Raw genomic sequence first — 6,000 nt, forward strand, 5'->3', positions numbered from 1 at the left:
GTAACTAATCAGCGAATAAAGCTAATTAATATCTATGTGGATTTTCAAGTTTAATCATCGCCACAGTTGTGGTTTTGTAATATATCTTTAGGCGCTTAATTAAACGTTTCTTTAGCTCAATTTTTTTTTTTTTCACGCACTTATTAAGATTAAAAGCACCGATAGCGTGAAACGAGACTGCAATACGTACCTCGAGTGATTAAAAAAAGTAATATATAATTAACTGATTGTTACTTTTCTTTTTTGTTGTGTAGAAAAGAATCGAATAATCCGAAAATTATCGCTCAGATATCTTCTGAGATCGTTCGAAATTTAGGAGGCTATTCGAGATAGATCGTAATTCAGCACTGTACGTGATTGACGGAAGTTATCAATGCCGTAATGTTCAGGTATTAACCGGAAGTAAGAATCACGTGTATCATGCATCGCGGAGCTGTCAGAGAGAAGGAGAAAGGAGAGAAGGGACAACTTTATACTTTCCTAACAAGCGATTCAATAAATCGATCACGTAAAAGAAACGTATGCGCAACGGTTTTTTTGCATATTCATGCTCGGACATTAGTTTAAACGAATTCATTGGCAGTCTCTGGTACGACCTATTTTCTGCGTTACCACCGCGTTATAAAATTTCTGGAAAATCGAAAAAAAAAAAAAGCAGAGGTGCTTTTTCACAGCGTAACAAATAAAACCTCATTTAGCAAAGTTTCAAAGCTCCGTACGAATAAAACTTGTTTTAATTTAACTCGATAAAAATCAGTACTAAAATCGCGCGAGGCTATTTTCCGTATTACACACCCAACTGTTTTCAACTGTAACGTTGGTCAATTAATTAAACAGCATAGCGAAAGGAAATGAAAGATGAGTCAACTCTTTCTCGAAGGACCTTCTTATTTCCACCCTAAAAAAAAAAAAGTATCTTTCGCGACACGGTTGGGTCAGAGTGGCCAGCTTAACCCAACCGCATGTATTCTCTCGAGTAAAAAATAATTCTGGACCCTCGACATTTCCTCGCGCCGTCATCGCGACAATCCCCTTTACTCGACGAGAAAGCTCAACAAAAAGCACCCGGGTGGCGGGCACGATCTCACCGCATCTAAAATCACTCGGCGGTCCTCGTGATTGTATTAATTCACTTGACGGAATACAGAATACGGGACGCAGGGTGTATACAGATGCCCCGAGAGTTCGCGTGTGGATGTATTGTCTTCTCGGCTCCTTTCTCGCATTAGCATAAGAATTCAGCGTGTGCCTGATGCGCCTATCAATCGGATCCCCCTTCGTTGTCCTCCTCCTCCTCCCCCCCCCGTAGTCCTCCCCCCTGCCCTCTCTGATGAATCAAGACTTAAATCTTGCACCATGATCAACCGGCAGTCAGAATGTCGAAACGTCGTCATCATCGATCGAAATCTGAAACACGTTGGCCCGTAAAACCGACAACTTTGGCCTCAAATGGCCGACACCTCGGAAAGTACAACGGCATTGCGACACGCGAGGATTGATCTTATCACGGCCGAGACTCGTAATGGTCGCATTAACCGAACAAGATTTTGCCGGAATTGAATATCAACGACGTAAAGATGGTGCGAGCACGACCGCGACGTTGTGCAGAAAGTTATTTATCCGCGACTTCATTAAAGAGCAACGAGAGCCTATGATGATTTACATCGTTTTTTTGTAACGTAAGATAAATAAAATCTCTCCGCCCGCCAACTTTAAACAGATCAACGCAGAGTGGCGTTATTTTAATTGTTGATCGACGTCAATTTGTCTGAGTTCGTTTGTTTCTAGTTATTTACTGCGCGAAACGTTCGCGCAGCCGTGGTCCTTGCCTAAATTAAGAGTCAAGGCTTGGGAGTCGCGAGGGTCGAATTATATTTCGGCGCGCCGAATGCACGTCGCAAAGTTGAAGCGAAGAACGAAGAGATCGACGATCCGGTGGCTCCAGTCCCAAGAACAGAAATTGTTACGTGCTCGCTCCGGCAGCGTGATCCGAATGCTTATGCGAGTGACGATCGGCCGCGGTCATCCAGAGCCGAGAGAAGAGACTCACGAGAGTCCCGTAGCGTTACTCAAGCGCGAAGAAGCTTTCTTCGACGGACGTACACGTACGTACACGCACGCGTCAACAGTGCCGTAGTCGCGACGAGCAGACGGAACGGAAAAGACATCTCGGACGATATTAAATATCCTCGAAGTTACTACGCGTGTAAATCGATAATTATAACGATAAAGATCAAAAGCAACCCTTAAAAGAACGTAATTTTTTTTTTCACGGCATCGCCGTACCTCATTAAAAAATTTGTCAAGCGATTTATGACTACGAAAGCCACTCGTCACGGAATTTTATGCAAATTAATGAACGATATTCAGAGCCCGGCCACTAAAATCATCTTAAGTACGATCTTAATGATCGTCCTATTGATGGGATCGACTTTAAATTGCCTACGGAGAAGCCTGCGATAATTTTGTGAATTTTACGAGACTTTTTTCACTCGGAGAGAAAGAGAGAGAGAGAGAAAGAGTGACGAGGAACGATCTCGGGTTCGGGGCGTCAAAATGGATAATTACGTCGCTACGCACGTCAAAAGGCGATTGTCCGTCCACGCGGAAGCAGAGCCCGCGGCTCTCTGCATCTATCCCTCGATCACCTCTCGCTCGCAGGACACGTACTCGTCGTGTCCCCGTACACGTCCTCACGTGTACGACGCGCACGGTATGTATCGCCGCGCCGGTGCGTGTACGCGTCCTCTCCTCTCGCCACGAACGCGCGCGGTGCGTGATGCCGAAACGGCCGACCGGGATGTCGGACGGGAATCTGCGCCGGCGATATCGAGGGCAGGCTGTCGCGAGGAATTTAAAGAGCAGATCGATCGTAATCTCCGGCACGCCCTAGGTCTTCTCGTGCTCACCCGCTTTCCGAGTCGCTTTCAGACGTGTTCTTATATCGCTCGGATTGAACGGTCAATACATTACTTCGGTCAATAAAAAAATATGTTATGGAAGATTTTTTTTTCCCACCCGATTGTGACATTTTTCAAAAAAAAAAAAAATAGAAATTCTTTTTCTAAGTTTTTGTGGAAGAAACATCAATGTTCCAATAAATAGAATAAGAAAAGTGAATGTTAAACATGTTTGATTATATTGCAGTAATATCGAATTCTTGTTATAGTATAATTTTGATCTTGCTTATGTCCTCATTTACTTGAGAAACTTTCCAAGTGTAAAATATAGTAGTCTAAAATCCTCATGGGTGAAATAGACTTGCTCCTTCACCCTATACACTTTTTATACACCTTTATATTAACAAATTGAATTGAATTACATCAGTCTAAGAGAGGAGAATCTCCAGTGTCCAACGAATATTTATCTTAATAATTTTTTTACTCTTTTACTTATCTTATTCTACTTATTAGCACAAGGTTCTTCGTACGCTATGTTTTTAATAAAATCTGTGAGTGAGAATGAGCAATGAGGTGTCACACGCCACAAGTATGACAATGGCCTTTCGTTTAATGCATGGGTATTTAATGCGTTCTACTCACCAAACAGGTAGACGATTTTATGAATGCGACTGGCATTGCCTGTGGGTGAGACCGCCGAATATGGATGGCAGCCGAAGATGACCGGGAGCGATGAGACTGCTTAGCGAATAAGGACGTGACGTAGCCTCTGCTTGACCTATAAGGTAAACGGATTTGCTGTTAATAGTCAATATGCATTAGACTAACAATGAGTGGATCTTTGGGCCTCACACGACGTTGGTGTTGCACAGAGATCTCACGCGACGAAAGCTATGCGTAAAACTAAATTGTAAACCGCTTGCTTGACTTTACTTGTAAAAAAAAAAGATTGCACGTCTGAAGTTACATGGTTATTATTAACTGTCTTTTATTTGTGTCATTAAACTTTTAGACAAATTATGGATGACACATGTGTAATGATCTATAACCGATCAAACAGCTAACATTCAACAATCCATGAAATAGTAAAGATATCTTTTTAAAATAAAAAAAACTTAACAGAAAATTTAAATTGATCATGATTCTCGATTCAGGAATATCAAGCTCGGACACAAAAATTAAAGATGACAATTACAAGATGAAAAATTCTAAGGTAAATATGTACATATACATAATTCTTTTACTTATTCTAATAATTTATTTAAATAAGTGATCAGTTTTTTTGCTTCTAGTATCAATTATTATTTTTTTGTAACATTATTAATTTATATTTTCTTAATATTTATTTCAGATCAAAATGCTATACTTAGGCATAATGTGCTTTGCTACTAATTTTCTAAGTTCTATTGCCTTGGAAGCTGGTTCGAACAGTTTATTTCGTTCTATTTCACCACACACAAGACCAGTGATGTTCAATAACTTATTTCTTCGCAATTATAGTAACTTAATTGCAGCAATCATATTATTAATAAATATGAACAGTAAAATAATAAAATAATTTAATAGTAGAATAAAATAATAAAATTATTTAATTTTATTTTACAGACTTGAAGATTAAAATAATGGTTGGAGATGTGCTTGCAGCACTGGTATCAACAACAATGCTAACAATTGGTGATACATATGGAATTCCGTATCTTTATTTGCCATGGCTTGTTAATACTATTGAAGGAATGGTTCTTCACGAAGGGCCAGCCCTTCTTCAACTGGTATATACCCTGTTACCCAACGCAAATTTACTCATGGGACTATTCATGTTTATAACATTACTTTTATATGGTAAGATGCTTAAAAACTCGTTAGAGTATAATTTAATTTAATTACAAATACAGCATAAAATATTTTCAACAACATATATGGTTGTGTGAAATTAGAAGATTTTTTCTATGAAGTTTAAATTGTCAAACTTGATTAATAATTATTCAAATTTACTGTTGATTGACTCTCTTGATTTACGATTACAAATTTTGCTTTTCAGTGGAGGAACTATGTATCTGGAAGGATGTCTTTGTGAATTTTGAACGTTGCTGGACGAAATATAATAAAAACAAGAAATTGAAGGAGAAAGCAAAGTCTATGAAGATAGAAAATAAAGAATTGTGCAACGTGGTTAAAGACAATCTTGTCGAAAATATAATTTCACAAAAAGAGACTACTGATCGACAAGATTCTACATTTTATTTGAATAAAACCATTGGATGTAACAATCATGATATTATTGAATATGCTGCAAAAAATATGAGAGATAACACATCAATTAAAAGCCTTCAAAGTAAAGGCTCACTTATGAAAATATCTGGCTAAACCAATTACTCAAAATTTTATAAATAATTTATTTCTTTAAACTGCCAACTTTTAAGCATAACTGCCTACTATTGTATCAAATTTTAAGATTAAATAGACTCTAAATTATTGCAAGTTCGTGATTAATTATAATTTTTTATTTGTTTCTTGTATCTTTAGTATTGTATTGTTTCCTTTTGAATGTAAAAATACAGAAAATAAATTTCATAATTAAGAAAAATCTTTGGTCATTTATATTAATACATTATTGCGTTTCTTACTTACACAAGACCGTAGTAGTAGTAGAACAATTCGCTGATGCGAAGTTATCTCGAGTATCATCTTTGGCAATTGCGGAGAGGTGATTTTCCAATGATTCATCATGTCGCGGATGCAACGCGTCGTTGGCGTTGCAGCGGCCAACAGTCGTCGCCGGTCAGTCGCTGTTCCGGGCAAAAATATTAATTAACTCGACGTTGTAACGCGTGCCCTCGACTTCCACCGTTCGTCGGCACCCACGCTACCCGGTTTTTCTTATTATTTCGTATACTTACGTACATGGAAGATGCGGGATGATCGCGCTCCATCCGCTCCGTGCATTCCGAGTCCCGAGCCGTTGCGGCAGAACGGTTGTTCTTGCACTTACCGCACCGCCACCCCCGCGCTCTTTACTATATTTGGCAAAAATTATTTTACGACTACGATCCGTGCGTTTTCGCGATTCGCACGCTCAAAAGCCATTTTGCGGCTATATTTT

Source organism: Cardiocondyla obscurior, linkage group LG04 (genome assembly GCF_019399895.1).
Source record: "Cardiocondyla obscurior isolate alpha-2009 linkage group LG04, Cobs3.1, whole genome shotgun sequence".
Classification (NCBI taxonomy): Eukaryota; Metazoa; Arthropoda; class Insecta; order Hymenoptera; family Formicidae; genus Cardiocondyla; species Cardiocondyla obscurior.